Below are 25067 nucleotides of genomic sequence, written 5' to 3' on the forward strand. Positions count from 1 at the left end.
TTTACTTTTCGAAGAAATTAAAAATTTTTCCGTAAATTATATTAAATGACAATGATTATCCCATTGAATAGATAATTTTCATAGCAATTAGTTGAGATTATTCTTGTCAATAATAATTTTGTCTTTATCTTCCGAGCATCTACTTAATACTCCTAATTATCTTGGTATCGGATTCGTAATAATTAAAATATACAATTACATTTTTTATTTTTTCTTTTAAGATTCATAGCAGAGAAGAAGCAGGTACTTATTTATTCAAAAGATAAAATATATTTTTTTATCAAGGAATTCAGTACATATGAAAAAACAAGCTATTGATTTAATAGATGGAAAAATGATGAAATACTTATTTCAAAAACTGATAACTCTGTAAAAACATCATAATAAATAACTAGTCGATATTCTAGGCAAAGTTTCATTCATGAAAACGAGCAGAAATGATGCAAGAGCAGCTCATCCTAATCGGAATTTCAATAGGTATAAGCAAGTTTAGTCTTAAATACTGAAGTTCTTTATTAAAATCCAGTAATACGTTTTTTGAATCATAGTTATAATATTAATGTGACCTTAACGCTATTCCAACTAAATTTCAATTTTAAACTTGCATTAACAATATTGACAGTATTTAAATGTAAAAAAGAAATGATAAATAACTCCACTTAGTACATAAGTACAATATTTTAATGTAATTAACGTTACAATGTAATAGCCACAACACCAGCGACAACAACACATGAATCTATTCTGATACGAGTCTGTCACATTCAGAACATCTGATTATCGCATTAGCTATAATTATAACAAAAATAATACTAGTTATAATACTAGTAGTATGAAGTGACAATATGAAAGATTATATGCGTGTATTTAGTGACGAGTATTGTTAATCTAAGAGGAACCAGCTACTTCGAATCCACGAAGTAACGATTAGTTTGTGCTCCTACATCATTAATTTATTTATGTTCTTGTGAATGTATGTTTCGAATAGAAGATAGATAGAACAAACACTTCATTATTTATAAAATGCCACTTAAATGCCTCGACTAACTCAACCATAAATCATCAACAGGTCAACTATTGTCTTTCTTTATTTACTTTAAAACTATATACTCAACTTGAAGTCCTTATAATAGAAAATATATAATTTCCAAAAAAAAGACTAAATACGTAATTATTGTGCATTTATTAATTAATTTTTAATCCTTCAAAGTGCATACAACAATTTATTAAAAATTTATATAAAAGTTCTATATGTTCTACTATATTATATATTATTCAATCATTTAACCCATATACACATACATACATAAATAATAAATTATGAATTTTATTAATAGCATATTTTTAACCCACATTATACCACATAAATTAAATGTTCCCGTCAACACTTTTTTATTGTTTTTTTTATTATATTTTTTTTTAATACATTATTTATTTTAATATTTACTTATATATTTTATAAACTATATAAATAGAAAGTAAATTTTTAAATCTTCCTCTTTAAAGCGCAAAGTTCAACACAATATTGTAAGAGCATTGTAAAGTATAAAAGGTTATTGTAAATTACAATGCCCTCTGGTTACGTATTTATGCATATACAAAAGCGTCATTCATTTGCTTTACACTTTAAGTTTATTGCTCTATATTTAGTGTTGTCTTCAACCATAGACTGCTTATATTATTAAGAGGATATTCAATATTAAATTATACTTATTAAATAATAAATATTGTATGGAATTATTGTTTTATGAATTATATGAGACGGCATGTTAAAGCTGTAATGCATTTCTGATACTGTAAAATTTTTAGGTATACGCAGGATTTATGATTGTCGAAGATGTGCGAAAAATTAATGTATTCTTTGTTGGGTTCCTGCAGTAACAGTTAAATTAACATTCCAGAGACTTGTCCCAGAGACTGCAATCCAGAGATTTTTTTCTACGCCCTTCCGTTTATTTGTATATATATTTGTCTATATATTATAATCATGTAGTCATATGTATTATAATCATTTTCAAGGAAATTTCATTGCCTCATTGTTTTTTATTAACAGTTTTTCTGTTCAATATTTTAAAAGAATATCCAAAAGTTGTCCCAGGCAGTAGCTAAAATGATTTTGTCGGAATATGTTAGTGTAAGCTTGTTATCTAATGAATCTACCAATTTAGTTTTAAAATCTTTAAATTACATTAACTTTGCATTTTGACCATAAAATTTTAAAATCTACGCCTATAATTCTTGTTCTGAACATAAATTCATCACGATTGTAGAATGGTACGAGAGTGCCGTGACAATTATGAACAATAACTTACAATATATTGGCTGCTAAATATAAAAATGAAAATGTACTTTTATTCCGCAAGTCAGTGATCCGACAAATAATGTCATTTGAACTTGTTGCGTTTCATTATTTCGAACCGGTGTGAATCGAATTTACGGCAATTTTGAACGAAGCAGGTGATCGCAAATATATCAATGGTCAACTAAAATAAACATGGCATTGCATGCCGCATATGGAAAAAAAAAATTGGTTCCAGAAATAACAGAAATTTCTGTGTAGCAGCCGAACCGGATTCAAATTTCGAATTTTGCATGTATGCGGGTATATATTTGTGTAGCAATAGGTAAATAAAAATTATAGTGCGCTACTATTTGAGTTAGACCTGCTCCATACCACATCAATTTATGTTGACCACTCAACTGGATGTGAAGATTCTGTTCCTTTCATACAAATATCGGTAAGTTTAACATATAATGTACTTATATACATCAACATATTTATAAACATTTAAAACTTTACAGTACTCGTAATATTTTAAAATCAAAGAAATTCGTCATAACATAAGTACACCATTTTGAGAAAAAAAAAATTAAATTATCGAAATGAAAATCCCCAAAAATTACAACTCTTGAAATGGAATCGGAGAATGGGTCGCTTAATTTTACAATAGACTTATTTCTTAAGATTTTCTAAATTTTTTTTTTTGGGCTTTTATATAATCACGATTTTTACACGTAATATGAAAGTGCACATGAAATATACGCTTTACATATAGGAAGAAACACATAAAATATTTTTATATGTACAATGTATGTGTAGGTGTGACAAGCAATAAACACCGCATTTCATATTGAAGAAGGCGTTAAACAAGGATAATTCGTACACCTGTGTATGCTTGTAAAATATCCTTCAAAATAAATTTTAATTTCTTTTTTTTTTTTCTCTCAAATCTTATGAGTTTACGGTGGATAAGTGCGAAATTTTTGATATTCATATATTTAACCCCTTATTAACTGAAATGATATGAAATACTAATTTCGCTATTTAAAGGCAATTTTTGGGATATCATTTATTTCACAGTAATTTTTCGGACTAAATTTTCTTTCGGAGTAGATCTACTTATCAGATGATTTGAAATTATTTAAGACTGTTCTTCCATGAACACATTTTGAAAGCAATAATTCTAACATGAGTTTTTAAAGCCTCACAAAATTTACAAATAATAAATTTTGTTTTCCATTTGAAAAAACCCTTAAGCTGATTTAGTTAGGTTTCCATTTCGATCATATAAAGAACAAAAATAACAGTGGTTAATCTATATATGCAAATCAACCTGTAATCTATTTTATTCAGCAATTAAAACTGTATTGCTGAATAGGTTTAACTGAACTTTAAACTGCATTTTGACAGACACTTTCAACTAAATTTACATTTAACATTTTCATTTTTTAAAGTTTCAAGATAGCAGTAAGAATAATATAAAAAATATGTTCCTAAATGTTTTTGTGATTTATTCAGCTAACAGTCAATATATTTTAGTCTGAATTTCGATCTAATAAGTAATGAGTATGTCACCTATTTCTGAATTACAAAATATTTAAAGAACTTATTAGTTAAAGTTAGGCAACGAAATGGCTTATAAGCAATTCAGCTTATAAGTGTTAATTGCTGAATTGTCTAATAATTATAAGAGGAATATAAAAGGTTAAAAATTATTATAAGGAAATGTACTGGCAACAAACAATAATCAAACTTTTGTTTTTTATTTCATATAATGATCTTGAACTTAGAGGTGTGCCCCACCTAAAAAGCTGATTTCGCTGAATTACAATAAGAGTATAGTTAATAAATAGGAATTATATACGTTTATTACCTTAATACAATATTAAAAATCACACATATGGGTACATACACGCTTATATACGTATGCTTACATTTACCTTGTTACATTATACATTAACAAGTGGGGTAGCATTGAAATTTTCTCAAGGTCTTAAATTTATTTTTATTCAAAGTGTAAGTGTAAAAAAATTTAGTATTAAATTTTCATGAAAAAAATTTTTTATTATATTCAAAGTACTTGAATGAATATGAACGGAATGGAATGGGTATAAAATTTATTATTTCCATTTTTTTTTTGTTTTCCAAGAGTGTACGATGAAAATCTGTAATAAAAAAATGTAATTGATTCAAAAGAGATTTACTCCGAAGTTTTGTTTTATTTTTACACTTACATTTTTTTTTTATGTTATTTAAAATAAATTTTATTTACTGCAATTATTCGCTTACGAATGAATAAATTTTCAAGAATTAAGGTAAAAAACATTTTTGTTGTTTTGAAGATTTTTTGAGCTTTTAATGGAAAAGAAAATATTGTTCTTAAAATAACATTGGAATTGAATCTGTCAAAAGCAATGTAAATTGAAATTGAATAAGAATTTCATTTCATTCTTATGGAAGATTTATTAAATTTTAAAAAGTTCTAAAAATAAAATCTTAAAAAAAAAATCTTTTAAAATTCTTTTGAACTTGAACTTGTACTCTTATGAATTTTGGAACACGAAAATGGCTAATTAAAAAAGAAATGTTTGCAGCGAGTCATTGGGATTGAAACAAACAATGAAGAGCAGAGAATTAAGTAGTTTTTGTGAATCAAATTTCAAATAATTAAAAATCAATTGTGAGAACCTTACTAAAAGTTACAAAGTTTATTGATAAATTGAACAGATTTTTGATCAGAGTGAAGAAACACATCATAAATCGGAGACTTTTTAATGTGAGTATCCATAGATTTTAGAGTAGTTTGGATCAAATTTAATGTCAGAGTGAATTTTCAGTATTTGTGGGATCGACTTGATTCTAAAATATTTAAAAAAATAAAATTTTGCTGAAATTATATAGAATTTTTGGGATACTTAGGGCTGAAAAGTCCGTATCGTTTCTATGAGATGGCGCCACCAGAATAAAATTCATACCCTTCTTAGGTAAAACCAACCTTCAAAAGATGCCTGTCAAAATTTGACAGCTGTCGGATCATTAGTTTGTGAGTTATCGTATCGAGAGTGACGCTACTTTTGTTATTTTTGAAAACCATGGAAAGTCAAGAGTTTCGTGTGTTAATGAAACATTATTTTTTGATGAAAAAAAGTGCCGTTGAATGCAAGAAATGGCTTGATGAGTGTTATCCGGACTCTGCCCCGGGCGATGCAACCATTCGCAAGAGGTTTGCTAAATTTCGTACCGGTCATATGTCAACCGAAGACGACACACGCAGTGGACGCCCAAAAGAGGCAGTTACGAACGAAAACGTGAAAAATATCCACAAAATAATTTTGGGAGACCGCAAAATACGGTTGATCGACATAGCCGAGGCCTTAAAGATATCAAGATAGGCCAAGAAACGGCCACATTTGAAGAAGAAAAAAATCTTGTTTCACCAGGACAATGCGCCGTGCCACAAGTCCATGAAAACGATGTCGAAATTGCACGAATTGGGCTTCGATTTGCTCCCCCATCCACCGTATTCTCCGGACCTTGCCCCAAGCGACTTTTTTCTCTTCTCGGACCTTAAGAGAATGCTCGCTGGAAAAAAATTTCACACCAACGAAGAAATCATCGCCGAAACTGAAGCCTATTTTGAGGACAAGCCGAAGGATTACTACCGGAAGGGTATCGAAAAACTTGAAGAACGTTATAATCGCTGTATCGCTCTTGAAGGCAACTATGTTGAATAATAAAAGAGAAATTTGTCAAAAAAAAATATTTTTTCATTGAAACGATACGGACTTTTCAGCCCACCTGTTATAACGTGCATAATTGCAAAAGAAGGAAATTGTGAAAATTATTTTCGAAGAAGTTAGGGACTCCTGATAAATCATATGGAATAACGAAAGTTTTGTTTCGAATATTTTATTGTTAGTTCGAATCCAATACTAAATTTAAGTTGGAGGCGGTATCTTTGCCTTGGTAAATACTTTAACTCTCCTTTAGGAGTCCCATGGTGAAGACATAAACATTTGAACACATAACATATGTATTATTTGTATTTGCAGTGTAACATGTAACTCTTATATACCTATAATTTGCAAATACAAATGAGTATGAACTATTATTCGAATTTCCTAAAATTTTTAAGTAAAGGCGGTCATGTTCCGGTCCTTTTTCTGGTTCCTATTTTCCGATCAACTAATTGCTTGAAACTTAAACTTTATGTCAAACTCAAATATCTCTTAAAATTTTAAATAAGTACAACACCTCACAATAGCACCATTTATTTTCACCATAAGTTCACAAGTTAATGAACAATAACTGTCTTATAATAATAATAACCGTAATAGTAATAAAAAAATTTGTTATCAAAACATTCACCATAATTTAAAAGAAAAAAAAAGCAGCAAGCCAGTTAAAAATAAGAATAAGAAAGTCCATAAACTCTGCGTCATAACTGATCAATATTCATAATGTAAATAAGGATAATAAAGTCCGTCTATTCTAATTTACCGCAATAACCAACTATAACAAAAAAAAAAAAAAAACATCAAAGGAAAAGCAAAAAATATAAAAATTTATTATGAAAACAAAAAATTTTTTTTTTCTTATTTTTTCATATCCTGCGATTTTTATCCTGTCATGTTGCCAATAAACACGCGCTCTGCAATTTTTCTCTCTAACTTTCCTTTTTTCTTCTCCTTGGTTTTATTTTTCTTTCAAATTTCTTTGGACCTGTTTCTGTTTTTTGCTTTTCATGCTTGTGATACTTGAAAGATTTCAAAAAAATAAAAAAAAATATTGAAGTGAGGGAAGAAAGTAGTGAACTTTCTTAAAAGAAATTGATAGAGATTTTAAAAGAAAAAACGGAAAAATCCTTGAAATCGAAAGTGTAACAACAATAACGGGGGCTGACATGAAGCGACAACACAAGCAAACAAAAAATGGTTATTAAGAAAGAATGGGGAGATTGATAATTCAAGTCACAAATAAATTTTCTTAACTCGTATGAATTCCTCTTGAATTTTTCTCCCATATCCTTTTTTTCCCCCTGCCCCAAAATCGTTTTTTTTTTTTCGATTAAACGGAATTCGAAGTGATTTTTTTTCTTTCTCTTTTTTTTTATTTTGACTGTTGATATTTTGAAAGTTTAGTTTTAATTTTTTCCTTTTTTTTATTAGATTCAAGAGTTTTGAAAAGAAATTTTTAAATTATTGACTTTCAAAGGACTTGAAGTTTCAATTTTTTTTTTCTGTGCACATTTTTTTGTTTACTCTTAAGTAATCCGTTTGGTATATGGAAATAAATTTAATAATTTATCTACTAGAGTTCTCGATTTTTTAAATTTAGAGTCTGTGTAGCCAAAAGTTTTATGCTGATCTAATAATAATTGCCTGAAAAAAAAATATATGGGAAAAACTGAAATGAGATCTTAATAACTTTGGTTTTTTAATGAATTTTTGAAGGTTCCAGAAGAAATTAGAAAGGATTTCAATGCACACTTATAGAAAAAAAAATTTGAAATTTTGCTTTTAGTTTCTTTGATTTTTATACACTTCGCATCGGAATCTGTGAAAGAGAGAATAAATTTGTATATGAGTTTTACGTAGTGAATTTTTTTAAGTAATTAGAATGAATGAAAGATTCTTTGTATGCACATTATTATACGTACAAATGGATTAAAAATTTATTTGTATGACAGTTAAAAATTGTTGAGACTTGTTAAGAATTCTACAATGAGTATTTGTGATATTTGTAAAAATGTAAATAATTAATGCCGCAAAAACTTTAAAATTCTTGATTTCGGAATTAAGGACACAAATTGGGTTGATTTCGAACCTGTGACCCTCTCTAAGTACTTGGTATATTTAAAGTTTTCACTCGCGACAGATCCTTCAAGTGAATTTTTGGTAGTCGATATACATATAGCAGTAATAGAAAAGGAATTTACAGCAAAATGGAATTTTCTTGAACAGTGCCCTCCTTTATTGGTGAAGGACTTACATTACTTGAGAATATATATTTCATATATTTGAAATATATTTTCATATATTTAATATATGAATAAGTATTTTCCTTTCCTCCGTAGAGATCTTACAAGTGCTTTCAGTACCTCACAAGTGCCTTCAAGACCACATTTCTTTTACATTTTGATGGCCCTTAAAGTTTAATTTCCACTGAATGTACGCGTAATAGCATTTTTATATAACAGAGAAATACGATTACATGTAAACAAAAATCTCGATTTCCACCAATTCAACGTTATCCAATTTTCCTTTATTTAACAAAAACTATTAACTTCGTTGTGAAGGCTGCCATTTTCAAGTTGGGAAGAAATGGAGCCGGAATAATCGGAGTGAGAGATCGAGATCGTCTTGTCGGGGAGGTTCCACTCCTATAGATGCCTCGGGACAACATGATAAAGAGGTACAGCTTCGAGAAAAATTTTGCCTCGTAACTGAGTAACAGAAGGGACTGGGAGCGTGACTTTTTAGTTCGCCCAGTGGGAACACACGTTATCGTGGTACGCAGATGGGTCAAAGACGATGGGGCGGATGCGGGGTATTTGGGCTAAGAACCAAATTCTCCGAACCTATGGAAACTTTTCCGAGTGTGTTTCAGGTTGAGTTGCACGCCATTGAAATGTGCTTGCGGTTTAGCTGGAAAGAGGGTATCGGGGACAGAAGATAATGATTATGTCGGATAGCCGGGCTGCGATCGGAGCGCTGAACTCGTTTTCAGTGTCCTCCGCAGCAGTATGGGGCTATCTTGAGAAGCTCAATGAGTTGAACAGATGCAACCGGGTCACACTGGGAGATTATGATCAGAAGCGATTTAAGAAAATTATAGGGATGGGCAAGAACCAGGTGAGAGTCCTCACCGGCATTTTGACGGGTCACTGCACGCTTAGGGGACACCTCAGTCGGCTGGGCCTGGAAAATGAGGATACTTGCAGATTCTGTGGGGAGTATGGAGAGACCTCGTTGCAACTCCTGGGGGAGTGTGATGCTCTTGCTCATAAGAGGGGGAGATGCTGGGGGGCTTTGCTCTAACGGTGGCGGAGTTACGGTTTTCTGGTCCTCACAAGTTGCTTGAGTTTATCAGGAGGGTGGGTCTCAAGCGTGTGTTTTAGGGCATGCCCCGCATTCGAATGGAGACGCACAATAGATCCTTATACTTGGCCGAGGTGCACTGTTGCCCCCGTTGTACAAATCTACAAAATATATATGTGGGCGTTTTCCGTCTCCATTCACAAATTAATAGTTTTTTAAAAATTAAAATTGAAACTTCGTAAACTAAAACTATTCCGGGGTTAGTTCGGAAATGTTGAACACTCTTTAAAAGTGCACAAACATTATGGATCTGCTTTAAAAGGTTTTATCATTCTCTTTTCGGTATTTGAAAATTTCATTTCTTTTATATAGAATTCCAAGGTATTTTTAAAATTTTTTCTTTTTTTTTTTAATAAAACATCGCCAATATTCACATATTCCAACGGCATAGCCTTTACTATAAGAAACCAACAATGAATGTTACACCAGCACCAATTGAAATTTACGATACAATAAAAATTAAAAGTAATAAAAATTCTTTGAATTAAAATTCAGGATAAAAAATCAAATAGAAATTTTGTTTATTTTAGCACCTAGAATTCTCATTAAGAAAATTAAATGATGATTTTTCTTTTCATTTCTCCAAATATCTAAATGATTGATTCCCTCCAATTCAATTTCCAATTTTATAGATTCATATCACTAATTTCGCTTCATTCTCATTTTTATACCCTGCACTTCGTGAAGGGTATATTAACTTTGGTATGGAGTTTGTAACTACTTGAAGGAGTCATCTGCGGTATGGACATATATATATATTCTTGCTCAGCGTAAAATTCTGCGTCGATTTAGACATGTCCGTCTGTCCGTCCGTCCGTCCGTCCGTCCGTCCGTCCGTCCGATCGCACGATAACTCAAAAACGAATAATGCAATCGGCACCAAACTTTCACAAGTTTTTTCTTTTGTGCCAAGGACGAGCCCTATTGTTATTGGAGTAATTCAGACAACGGGTTCGGGCAGCTGCCATACAACTCAAAGAGTTTATTTTAAATATTTCAAAAACTAATAAAGCTATAAATATAAAATTTTGTATACATGTGTCCAATTATATTCTACATATGATGTAAAAATTATAATGGGATAGCTGCACCGGTTCGGGTGGCTGCCATACAACTCCAACAGGAATTTTTTTATATTCGGCAAAATAATAAAGTCAGATTCATGAAACTTGGCAGTCATGTGTCCAATTATAGGTCAAATATACTTCTGAAGTTTTAGAGGAATTGCTTGACAGGTTCGGGTACCTGCCATACAACTCCAGAAGTTAATTTTAAATATTTGGGAAAATAATAAAGTAAGATTCATGAAACTTGGCAGTTGGATGTCCGATTATAGATCAGATATATTTGTGAAGTTTTAGAGGAATTGCTTGACAGGTTCGGATACCTGCGATACAACTCCAGAAGCTAATTTTAAATATTTGGAAAAATAATAAAGTCAAATTCGTGAAACTTGGCAGTTTTGTGTCGAGTTATAGGTCAGATATATTTCTGAAGTTTTAGTGGAATTGCTTGACAGGTTCGAGTAGATCCAATACAAGTCTAAAAGCTTATTCTAAATTTTTGGAAAAATAATAAAGTCAGATTCATGAAACTTGGCAGTTTTGTGTCCGATTATAGATCAGATATATTTGTGAAGTTTTGATGGAATTGTTTGACAGGTACAAGTCTAAAAGCTTATTTTAAAAATTTGGAAAAATAATAAAATCAGATTCATGAGACTTGGCAGTCGTGTGTCCAATTATAGGTAAGACATATTTCTAAAGTTTTAATGTGATTGCTTGACAGGTTCGGGGACTTGCCAAACAACTCCAAAAGCTTATTTTAAATATTTGGAAAAATAATAAAGTCAGATTCATGAAACTTGACAGTTGTATGTCGAGTTATAGGTCAGATATATTTCTGAAGTTTTGGTGGAATTGCTTTACAGGTTCGAGTAGATCCAATACAAGTCTAAAAGCTTATTCTAAATTTTTGGAAAAATAATAAAGTCAGATTCATGAAACTTGGCAGTTTTGTGTCCGATTATAGATCAGATATATTTGTGAAGTTTTGATGGAATTGTTTGACAGGTTCAGGTACTTGCCATACAACTCCAAAAGCTAATTTTAAATATTTGGAAAAATTATAAAGTCAGATTCATGAAACTTGGCAGTCGGATGTTCAATTATAGGTCAGACATATCCGTGAAGTTTGTATAGAATGACTTCACAGGTTCGAGTAATTGCTACACAATAACGAAAGGTGCAGGGTATAAATCAATCGGTTTATACCGACTGAAACGTTTTTACTTGTTAAAATTCACTTGATTTATTTATACTTTAATTGTATTTCATTTATTTGGAAATTGATTAACAGAAACTTTTTCTTTTTTCAATCATTTTGATTTCTTAATCTTCAACTTTGAACCTCAAAATTAAGAAATTGATCCTATGTTAAAACAAATGAAAAATATACAAAAGAAGAGTAAATAAAAAGTTACTTTTGGAGTGGAACGTTTAAAAATAAATTTTTGAAAGAAAAAGAAACCACTTTCTTTCCAGTTTTTATAACAAATAAAATTGTATAAAATTATAGTAAAGGTATAACAGTTGAAAAGATGGAGCAGGGCACAGAAGTTTCTTAAGAAATTTTCGTGACTGAAATAATATTGTATTTTTACTGTTTTATATAATATGAGAAATGATTACTTTTTGAAAGTGTTACAATTCCTAAAACTTATTTAATTATAGTAAAAATACAATTTTGAGTATAACATTATATTGGTTTAGTATTATACTGATATAAGATGAGAAAAATGTAATTAAGATGAAATTGAAAATTTATTTCAAAAGTATTGTGATGTCTAAGATTGTCTTAAAATATGCGATGAGTTGAAAATTTCCTATAAGATTAATTAATTAAAAATTAACTTATAGTGTAGACTACTTAAACCACTTGTCACAAATCAATAAATATTATTGTTAGTCATTAAAATTATACCAATAAAAGGTTATACAATATCAAATATTGGTGGTGGAGGACTTAGACCATGTAATTATGTATATCAATTAATAACCCAATGTCGCGGTAAAATTGAGGCAGTGTTCTGTATTGTAAAAACAAAAACGCGAAATTTGACGATGTATTATGCTCCATATTGTATGATCAAATAGTTTTACAATGTTACGTGCTTCGAATTGTGTAAAATGCGTTTAAAAATCGCAAAATATAAAATATGATATAGTTAACTAGAGTATCTAGATTGTACAGACGATATCTGCCTACTCTAGAACAAAACAAGCAACATATACACCAAATTAAACTTACTCGAACAACTCGCTAAGCATGCGGGTTCAGAAATAAATATAGAAAAGACTAAGACAATGAGAATAAATAACACTAGTACGATAAGTCTGAAACTCAATGAAGTAGAATTTGTCAACGGTTTCTGCTACTTCGCTAGCATCTGCTGGCGGAGCCCAAAAATACGTAGATAACAGGCTCAAAAATAAAAAGGTAAGGACAGGTTTCCGCACTCGTTATGGAGAAGTAGTCAGATATACAGGGCAACCAAGCTCAAAATATTCATATGTGAAAAGAAGTGTGAAATATGGTAGACCTGGTTTACATTAAAATCTACAACTTTGTATAATAACAAGCTAGGAATCTACCAACGAACGAATACGAAGAAAAATGTGGAAGGGGATTGCACACACTCTAAAGAAACCTTTCAGGAATATTGCCACAAAGAGTTTAGAATGGAATCCACACGGATCGAGAAAACCCAGTCGCCGCAGAAATACTTGACGCAGGTTTGTAAGAGTGGAGTTGGAAAGCGCAGGTTTGACTTGGGATCAAGTTAAGATAGTGGCCACCAATAGAAGCAGATGGAGATATCAAGTAAAAGCTGTATTGCAAAAGTTGTATAATTTCAAATAATGTGTCTTAGAGTGTGGCTGTATCAGGTCATTTGCAACAAAAAAAAATAATTTTGCTAAAAAACTGCATAATTAATTCTATATGAAATGAAATGTCCAAAATCCAAAAATGCATCCCATATTTAATAATAAATAAAATCTCATAACAATGCTCCTTAATTTCTCGAAATTGTGGAACGATAATTTGATTTTCTGATTTTTTTTAAGTAAAATTAATGATTCTCAAAAATTGAAATCGGTTTCGACACTAAATTGAAAGGTAATGAGCTTCTTGAATATTTTTTAACTAAAAATATCGATGTCCGATTGGTTTGCGTTAATTAAAAAAATTTTCAACACAAAAAAATGGTGAGAGCACAAAAACGCTTAATCATTGCCAATTTCTTATTATCAAAATTTTCATAATAAATTTGCAGGTATATTTATAGAATTACAAAGTGCCAAAAACTTTCAAGATTTTTAATTGGAAGATTTTCAATTCTTTTGCATTTTCTCTTTTTTTCGGGATTCGTTATGAATATTATTTCACTTTGTTGCTTATGGCAGCTGCATTTTACAATTATTTTTCATCTTTCAAAATTAATTCTACACTATATTTCTCCTTTATTTTTTGTTCTACAATATACATACTGTATGTGTATAACTGGTTGCATTTTAAAAAATTTTGAATAGAATTTAAATTAGCGCCATGGCCTAAATTCTCATGTAAAGTATATGATTTGAATTATCAATCAACAATATATATGGGTTCATCTTAAATGGGTCTTTTAAACATTAAAAAATAAATAAGCATTGATATGTAGTTCTAGAGGAGTTAATATTCATTTTAATTGTGTAAATTTTTTATTACTTATAGTTATTCCTGATATTCAGAGGTGCTTTATATATGAGAGGTGCGTTTCTGAAAGGAAGAGTGATAATGTATCCAGGATTCCGTGTGAGTACAAGTTAACACATGCAGCTATATCCTTAATACTTTTCAATAATATTCGCCAAATTTGATTAGTTAGCAATATTTTTGTTATTTGTGACCATCATTTGTTATTAAATTAACACTGTAAATCAAGCCATAATTATTTCTAAGGTGAGGGTGGCTTAGACACAGTTCAATGTAGAATACCGACAAAGTATTAAATTACATAATGAAACCTACTTTTGGATGACCTATTAATTAATTATTTTTTCAAATAACGACTAAAATATTCTTAGAAAAACATCAACCATGTGGAATTTTGTAATAACACCGCAAAATTTGGGAATTTTTCGAACTATTTTTAATAAATTTTCTCAAAATTGAATTAATCTAATAAGTCTTGCTCCCTGATCTTCGTGATTTATGTCATGAATGAAATTTCTGCAGTGTGTCACCTTACAGGATTCCAAATTAAACAAAACAAGTATTTATAAACGAAAATTAATTTTCATTACACTTAATATTGATGTTGGTCAAAAAAAAAAAAATCGAATCGAAAATCTTTTGCATTTCCTTTGAAATTTTTTTTTTATATTTTTTTATCATTTTCTTTATTTTTTCTTTTTTCAAATAATTTCTATGAAAAATTACAAATGAATATTGTTATAAACTATTTTTTTGATATTTTTGAAAAGAAATTCCCGAAGATTAAAAATATTAAATCCTTTGAAGAATCCAGGTGAAAAATATTAAATATAAAGGGTATAAAGGATATTTTTATCCTTATTCTATCCATGTGATAAAATTTTTTTTATTTTTTCAATTTTTTCTTTTATCCTTCGCGAATTTCAACTGTTGTTTCTTTTTTTTTGCTTTTTTTTTGCGATACAACAGATCAATATTTAAATCCTTTTTTTTTATTGTTTGATGTCCTGCTTAAATGGCATATTCTATTAAACATTATCCTTCATTTTATAATATTAGAAATAAAGGTACGAATAAAAAAAAATAATTCAAAGGAAAAAAAAAAAATTTTTATAAAACCCAAAAGAATTACAAAAAATTTCCATATGGACATTTAGTTTAAACCCTCACATACAAACACGCACAATCTAAATATTCAATAATAATAATAAAATTATTTAAATGGTTTTTGCTATTTTGCTAAATGTGTGTATGTGTGTGTTTGTAGACAAAATAGTATTTTAGTAGTAAAGAGGATATCATGAGTATCCTTTTTTTTCTTCTTATTTTATTAAAACTAACTATTATTTTCATTTATAAAGCTGCCGAAGAAACAAAGAGAGGACAAAATGCAAAAAAAAACTGTGATGTGGTCAGCACATAACCGAATTGCATTGTCAATTTTAAATTACCCTTTGAAAAATGTTTACAAAATTTAAAGAAAATCAATAGCGAGTATGATGGGTTGAAATATGTAAATTATGGTTTTTAGTAGATTCGTTTTCTAAGATTTATTCTAAGAATTTCAAGACATTCTCTACCAGACATTCCATAGAATTCAAAGAAAACTTTCTGAAGAAATTCTGATAAATAGTTTCATATATTGACAAAATTACTTACCCATTCATTTTTATAAAATTTTCAGACGAAACCTAAAATTTTTTTCAAAAAAATTTTGAGAAAATTTGTTAATTCTTTTTAAAAATTATCAAAAATTTAAAATCATCTCGTACTATAGCGCTCTTACTCAAAACGTGACGCAGATACCTCAAAAATTGATCGATTTTTCCATACAGCTCAAATATAAATTCAATTACAAAATTTATTTAACATTTATGCAGTTAAACTTTAGGCAGAATAATGAACGACTCGACAAAGTGACAGGCAATACTTGTCAAATACAGTTTCTTCCAGATTTTTTCACGTGTGCAAATTAATTATCAATCTATATGAAATCTGGTATGAATGCAAGACCTCTCTTACTGTATGCAAGCAGTCCATTTGATAAAATTTAGTTTATTTTGTTGATTTTATATTTTTTAGTTTTAGAAATAAGCTTTGGAAAAAAAAGGATTCACATTATAAAGGGAGGATTTTGTTTCTTTTTTAGCAACATATGAGGATGGTCCTTTTGTGTAAGGGTATGAAATTTTATTGCTAAGTCATGAATTTTCAGTTTTGATATTACTTGTTTTGTTGTTTTTTTATTTGATTTTTAGGCTAAATAAATTTTTGTTTTTTTTTCATTTTGAAAATCAAAAATTCAAATATTATTCATTTTAAAAATAATAATTTCAGGTGTTTTATTCAATTCATCCATTCACAAATGGATTTAGAATTATTTGAAATGCATATGACATACTTATATGGCTTTTATCTGTACATCACATTTAAATATAGATATAAAAAAAATATTTTATCTGTAATAATATACTTGTAGTCCTGTAATATTTAATATCCTTTTTTCATGGTTCATGAATTTTTTTTTCCAAAAAAAGGATTTTTTGATATTGAGATCCAAAAGAGATATTATGTAGGCAGGATATTTTTCGAAGAAGAGATTTTATAGTAAAATCTAGTTAAAATGGCACCTGTAAAATTTATATTTTTAAAAATTGAACAAAGAAAATTTTTATGAAATTCGCAATTTTAGTATATTATTAGATTTCAAGCTTTCATGGCAGTGTGGCGTCTATCAGAAAAATATCATCTGCACATTCAAATTTATGCTCTAATAAGTAATCTAATTTTATTCTCAAGCAAATTTTCGAATTTAAAATAGCTCATTTAAAAATTCTCTTAAAAAATTATCCGAAAGCTAAAGTACAAAATATGTAAATACATGAATGAATTCCTCCTATACATATGCAATAATGAAAATAGTAATAAAAGAATTGTTTCTATAGGTTTATTATGTACAGTAAATTTATTACGAAATTCGGTGAATGTATCAATTTACAATTATGTGCGACAAAATCGCTGTGATTTCTTTGTGAATTCCAGAAAAAGTCTGAAGTATGTGACGTATGAGTAGTCATGTCTTAAAAGAATATTATTGTGATAGTTATCAATTAAAAATTTGGCTCGGATAGAATCGTTCGCCATAGATAATACCAAATGTTAGTACAAGAAAATTCGAAAAGTAGGCGAATGCACCATTCATAGGTATATTTACAAATAAGAGTTTTTAGTTAAACTTCTTAAGAGAGACGCACTTAGAAAAGTCTGGGTTGGACAAAACATTTTTCACCCATTATAATTGATCTTTACTGTTTCCGCAAGAGAATTTTATAATGTATTTTTATATAATATTTAATAAAGAAATATCATAAAATAGTAATTGGCCTCTTATTCTATAAAAAAAAAAAAAAAATTATTAAATCCCTATTTTAGAACCTATTACTCACAAAATAGACAAACAAACATTTAGATTTAAACTTTTTGATTTTAAAATTTATATTCCGATTGGATTTTATTTTTCAATTCTGATTTTTATTCTATTTCAGTATCCATATTCAGTTTTAAGTACTGAAACTAAAGTGCGTGCTAGTTTTACTTTGTCTGTCCGTCCGTGGATCCGTTTGCAAAATTTCTACACTCTTAAAAATAAAAAGCTAAAAATGTTTATAGATCTTTACTAGGAACTTATTTCAGCAGAGGAAAAATTTTACCAACTTTCTCCTCCACATCCCTTTTAAAAAATTATAGCCTCTCAAACCCCTAAAAATGCAATTTTTTAACCATTTACAAGAGCGAAACCATTACCACCTTTCAAATTTTTGAAACGAAGAAAGTTGTGATTGACCCCTTCTATCGCAACATACTCGTACCACACCAGAAATTAAAAAAAAAAAATATGGCTGTTAAAATTTACCGTTATCTAAAATCCGTTTTTTTTTTTTTTAATTTTTGATACATTTTTTTCCCAGACCACTGGTTGTAGGTTAATTTCGTTGGAAGAAAATTCTTTTCCACCTTCACTTCATATCAAATTGTCGCCAATCGAAATTTGTAAAATTTTAATTTTTGTCACCCTATATTTCCGAAACTGAAAGCTTTTCTAAAATTCTCTAAATGCAGAAAGCTAACGGTAAATGCCATGCCATTAAAAAATGTAATTATTTTTCATAACTCACACAATTAAATCTGTTAAAATGCTCCTTGAATTCGAGCATTATGTTAACGTCTCTTTCACTTTTTTTTTACATCATCCTAAATGTATGCAATCTTTAAATATTTTCGTGTGTGGATAGAAGTAATTTTAATAATGTATTACATAGCTGGATTGCGTTTAAGAGCCCAATTTTAATTTGTTAAAGAGAAAAGTGCTACATTACAAACCATTGGTTTGACCCAACTTTATTCAGTTTTTATTTCATCCTGATCGCAATTCATTTTCGAATATTATATTTAAGTAGGTATGTGTTAGTATAAAAATATATGGACATTTTTAAGGATTTCAAAATTGTTTTTATAATTTTTCCCATTTTTTTTTTGTTTTCTTTTAATTTTATTTTAATAAATAGGTAACAGGAAAGGTGTATTTATCAATATAAATTTATATATTGGAATATTTTAAAAATAAATAAATGGTATAAAAATGGTAGAAAAATATAAAGTATTCAATAGTATACAAAATGGCTTTTAAACTATTTCCTGTTCCATTTCATATGCATAAATGGGGATTTAAATCAATAAAACAAAAAATTTTTTTTTCAAACTTTAGTATTTGAACTTTTATTGTATTTACAGTAAATTTAAGGTAATAAAGTATTAATATCATCGTTATAAATAAATTTTTTTTTTCTAATTTATTTAACAAGCCTTCATATTATTTTTATAAATACATAGATTCTCAGAACTGAAAAGAATAAAATAAAAATTAAGATTTAAAATTGAAAAAAAAAAATTAGAATATTTTTAGGAGCTTATAGGTTCCATTTACAGACATTTTGCATCAAACATAATTATTAAAAAATTTCTGAATAAAAATAAACTTAACTTAAGGACGTCTCTTTCAACATTATAGCTTTTTTCTCTTTCTTTCCGGTTATTGAACTCAAATAATTTTTATATTTCATTTTTAAAAATTGTAGTGCTAGTTATAACACAAACTAAATTCTATTTTTAAATTCTGCTAGTACTTTGATATTTCTTTTAAATCTATGACAGTTTAATTTTTTTTAACACTTCTTTGGAACGAATAAAGAACAGAAATATGTCCACAAATTTATATATAAACATTCAAATGGTTTAGTGCTAATATAATGTATATATGCATTCACATTTATCCTTGCTCACACATTGTCACATGGCTAGCAACAATTAATTTCAAATGTTATGTTCTAGCGCTCGCATTGCTCTCACTTAGAATATATTTTTGTGGGGATTTTGGAGCAGATAATTCGATTATGTGAATAAGCCAACAATAATTCCAGAGCTGAAAAACAATATTTGTAACAAGATTGCTGCACTGTATGTGATAATGTATGAGCAAGTCCTAAATAATTTTGAATTTCGTATGAAAGCATGTAGATGTGCTCGTTGTGGACACTGATGTAATTTTTATTTTATAATTACAGTAAGCTTCTAGTGAAAATTTTAAATATTTGCATATTTTATTTAAAGAAAATATTTAGGCGCGACCTTTGAGGACCCCTATATATGGCAATTACCATGGCAATTCATACAATCTTAAAGATCTCCACCAAAAATAATTGGACCATATTACCAAATCCGTTTGCGCAAAGTTTCCACAATACATTTCCAAAAGTTTCTATAATAATACACCATAAGTTTTTGAAGTTATAAAACGGTTACAACAAGAAGTAAAGCAATTTGAACAACTTTTATGCAGCACTCCATATTTATTTTTGTAAAATTTCTGTACTGTAACCTCAACTGTATTTATAACATATGACTAAATAGTTTTTGAAATTGAATGGCACTAACCCAAACCACTGATTTGATCGTATTGTAATAAAGATTCAAAAATTTACTATAATAAATCATCTGAGAAAATTTGGTACATTAAGATCATTTAGTTTTTGTGTTATCATTGACACGGACGGAGAAACAGACAAACGAACAGACACGACTAACATTTGGATATAATTACTCAAAAAACAAAGAAGATAATGGGAAATGAAACATACTAAATCAGCTATTCTCAACTATTATACTTGTGTATAGAGTAAACCGAAAATATAATTTTAGCCAGAACTTAAAATTCTTTAATAAAAACTACTAAAGATTACTTGAATACCGGAAGAACTTTAATATAATCATTGGATTACATATTTTATGAAATATTTCTTACATAATTCCAATTAACATTAACATATTATTGGGTTCAAGTACAATACATGCACATATGATTGTGTTCAAATGGAAAAGCTATTCACATACAACCACTAAAATAAAAAAAATCCCATATATATTCTAAAATATTTGTTTGTCTTAACAAAACAAAATCTCCTTTTCAGTCTCCAGTTCATTCTATCACAATTATACGTGTATACTTACCCTATATACAATATAACAATATCATTCATTTTGGAAATACATACTGACACATCCCGTAAAATAATTTATGTATAATTATTTTAATGTGAAATCAAAAGAAAAAAAAAACTTCATAATGCAAACATACTTTCAGTCTCCTTAATTATAATTTTAATAAATTTAAGGTGTTTTAATTAAAGGTTACAATAACAGAAGTCTCATTAAAACATTAGCATACATACATCTACATATACATAATATGCTATAAATATAAATATAGAATATTTATAATTAAAATTCCAAGAAAAATCAAAAGAAAATCTGATCTTACTTTTTAAATTTGTTTGTATGGGGGAATATGTAAAATTTTAATATACAAACTGTTATATTGTAAATGAATGCCACATTTACCTATCTATATGTCCTATATAATTATTCATAACGATATATTCTTTGAACAATTTTTCCCTCTTTTTTATTTTAAGAGACTTTCCTTTAATTAAGTTTAAAAAAAAGTATTCTCTTAACTCCTTGTCGTCAGTATAATGCTTTTCTTCATAATTTCATATACTGCCAATCTATACAAGGATATTTAAACAAAAATTCTTAGTTTATTATCTATAGGGAAATAGTTTAGTTGATAACCTTAAAGAAACAAAAATGAAGTAGACCAAAAAAACAAAAATTACATGAAAATTACTTGAGTATCCTTATTTCATTTGTTGTTTTTGATGTTTTTTCTTGATAGAAGCCAAACCCATTAAGAAAACAAAGAAAACCAAAAAAAAATAAAAATTAAAAATAACAATATTTGGTGTTGAATCATAAGAAAAACAAAAAATGGATAAGTTGTTTGCGTTTGTATACGCTATCGTTACACACCTACTAAATTTGCAAAGATTCAAAATAATTTTCATAAATATTAATGAGCCAAAAAAAAGCAGAAGATATCCTTATTTTTTTCGTCCTTTCTGATTTTATTTTCTCTTATTCTTTTATATATTACATTTTTATATACTTTTGTCCTTTTCAAAATCATTATTGTTTCCCTTAAATTTTCGAAACATTTGCAGTAAGCATTAAAACTATACACTACAATTTCTGATATTCAAAATAATAAACAGAATGAGGGAAAAAGTAAACAAAATGGTGTTGAAAATCAGATTTGAATAAAGCAAATTTTGATTAAAATTTTATTGACTTCTCTTCTAATTAACTGCAAGAAGTTACTAAAAGAGAAAAACTCAATATTGATCTCAATTAATTTTGAAAATTAAGAAGAGAAAATCATAGCATTTAGAGATATTTTGCATTTTTACGATATTCTACAATTGTTTTCGTAGGGCTCAAAGCATATTATTGCATAGTTGTTATATTTTACTCTTAAGAGAATCATTCTTTTGTGTTCCGAAGAAGTTATCAGAGAAATTATAATTTTTGTTGAATTTGTTTAAGAAATAACCATATGAGTGAGTTTATTCAACAGCCCAGCGCAAATTAGACAATATAAAAAAATTTTTTTTTTGTTTTCTTGTTATTCCGCTTGGAGATATAGGGCTTCAACATAGCCTCTCCAATTCTCTCTATTTTGTGTCAATCTCTGCCCGCGTTCTGTCTGATTGTTCTAGCTCTTTATTCACACTTCTTTTCCAGGTCTCTCTCGGTCTTCACGGTCTTCTTCAGCAATTTTTGTAATTATTTTTTGGGCACGCTTACCTTTATTCAGAATTATTTTTATACACGGTTGCTTTTGTTTAAAGAATAGTATACAGTTTAACTCTAATTGATTAACCAGTTCGCCATATTAGCCATTTTTCATGTATACATACATTTGTACATAATTTATTTAGAACAAAAGGTTGACAAACGGACAAAAATAATCTACAAAAATATTTTAAAACAATTAATGCTTGAAATTACGTCAAATATTTTAATTTGTTCTCTTGAATACTTGAATGTTAACAGAAAAGCACGGTAACATCAGTTTTATGGTACCATAGTGCCCTTGATTTTTTTTTTCTTTTGCTTTTTTAAATGATCGTTTTCATAACCCCATTTTACATAATTTTTTGTTTTCTATTTTATTTTACTCTAATTTGAATGACTAGGGGCCCCTGTGGTTTGCTTATAAGCAGCATTATTTGTTGTAAAAACCGGATTGTGGCAATCAATTTTAAAGTAAGTTTAGAAAAATTTGTACATATTATGGCATACATATGCAGGTTATACTTGTATATGCATAAATATCATATTGGTTTGAATACTAATGATAAATAAAAGTAATGGAAATATTTTTAATTTAATAAATTTTAAGATGTAATATGTGTCACTGTTAATTACATAGATATGATTAAAATTCAATTTAAGAATTAGTTAACAATTAAGAACGAAAAATTTCCTTATAAACAACGTTATCTGTTAAAATATTTCCATCATTTGTTTGTTATCCATTTTTTAAAAAGAAAAGAATCCGCAATTGGAAATAGTACCTTTCACGTTAAACTTTAAAACCAAAGTGAATGTGAATTAATAAAAAATCAATGCCTCTTTTCTTTATACAGACCTGGCTTGGCTACTTACTCAATTGAAATTTCGCAAGCACACGAAGAATAATTGCCTTAGTACGTAACGTAACGTTATTCGTGTTCTTATATCGCTCACAATTTTTAGTTTTATTTTTTTTAATTCCATTTCATGTTAAATACAACAACAAAAAATTATTTTACTCTTACTTAACTCATTTAAAATATTTCGCTTCCTTTTGCTTTTTATTTTTGTTTATGGTAGTAAAGCAAAAAAACAAAAAAAATATTACTACTCTTTTTTTATTCTCTTTCGCTTTTCGCTTTTCATTTTTTGTTTTTGTTTTACAGTATGTATAATCAATTGAGTAATGTATCTACCCAGTATTCTCTTTTGCTATTTTCATTTTTTTGTTTTTGTTATTTATTAGATTATATGTATACCTGTTCATGAACTGGAAAAATCTTGTAAAATATAATATAGATTTTCATTTCAGTAAACTATGTACATACATAGATACCCGCATAGTGTTGACATTTACATATATTAAAATTTGACATTGTTGTGGTTGACTTCAATAAAATTTTCTTGTTTATTTTGAAATGGAATGTTTGTTTCTAATCGGAAATGCAAATTTTCTCGGGATTTAAAACAATTTTATTTAATTTAATTTTTAGAATTTAAGTAAAATATTTTGGAAATTTTAATTTTATAAATTTTTGATTGTTATACATACAAAAATATATATATATACTTACGTAGGTCCCACGTCTCATTTCGATTAATTAAATTAGATAAAAAATTTAATAAAAATCATTAGAATTAGGTAGACGCTTATTAAATTCAGAATAAATTTTGTTACAAAAAGCCGAACTGAAATTAAATAATTAATTATACTGTAGAGTGCCTTTGAGTGCCGTATTAAGAGTAATAAGGTATAAGGTATAACACTCGACGAATACGACATGCTTTTGCCTCAGAAACATCTATGGTGTATTATTTATGTATTTAAGAATGTACATTTATAGATTTACGATTATTATAACGATTTCTCATTTTAGTGCCTTATATTCTATTGTTATACGTAAAGTCTTTAATATACAAGAAAATATTACGTCTAGAAGAAAAATTTTCTAAAAGCGGGGATAAATATAACAGAAACTTTTCATTATTTTAGGACAAAAATTAAATTTTAAACTCACATTTAGACAGAGTATGTAAAATTTTTAAAAAATTTCTCTAATAATTACAGATGGTTACGTCAAAATTCCCCCTTCCAATTAACTAATTATCGAAATCCTCGTCTATATAAAAACAAATCCAAAGTATGAATTTTATGTAGCCCCAGCTCTTGTAATTTTTCTTCTAACATTTTTGGGAATGAACACTTTAGAAAGACAAAAATCAAATTTAGAGAAAAATTTTTTATAAGAAACCAAAATTGTTAAGTTCAATATTTTTTGGTGCTTTCTTGAAGTGTTCATTTAAAGACGGGGCTAATTAGTACCTTCATTTGTACTAAAAATGTGAGCTCAAAATATGAGCCACCCTTTACGTTCTTGCATTATTTTTAAAAGGATAACAATTGCTCTTTTTTTTTAGTACTTCATTACTAAAATCAGTATAACATAGACTACACAACACAAAATATGCAAATACTAAAAATACACATAAATAACCGTAAAAAAAATAAGCTTGGTACCACACATAAGATGTTTATTGAATTCAGTTTTAAATTTATTTTAACTAGAAAAAGGAAAAACAGGATATTTATTGATTGTAAATGTTGGAAAAATTTTGTTGCTTATTTTACTTATTGTATTTTCTATGTATGTTATTTTTTTGTTGTATTTTGTTATACA

The sequence above is a fragment of the Condylostylus longicornis genome, unplaced genomic scaffold, assembly GCF_029603195.1.
Source record: "Condylostylus longicornis isolate FDR11 unplaced genomic scaffold, ASM2960319v2 ptg000011l, whole genome shotgun sequence".
Taxonomy (NCBI): domain Eukaryota; kingdom Metazoa; phylum Arthropoda; class Insecta; order Diptera; family Dolichopodidae; genus Condylostylus; species Condylostylus longicornis.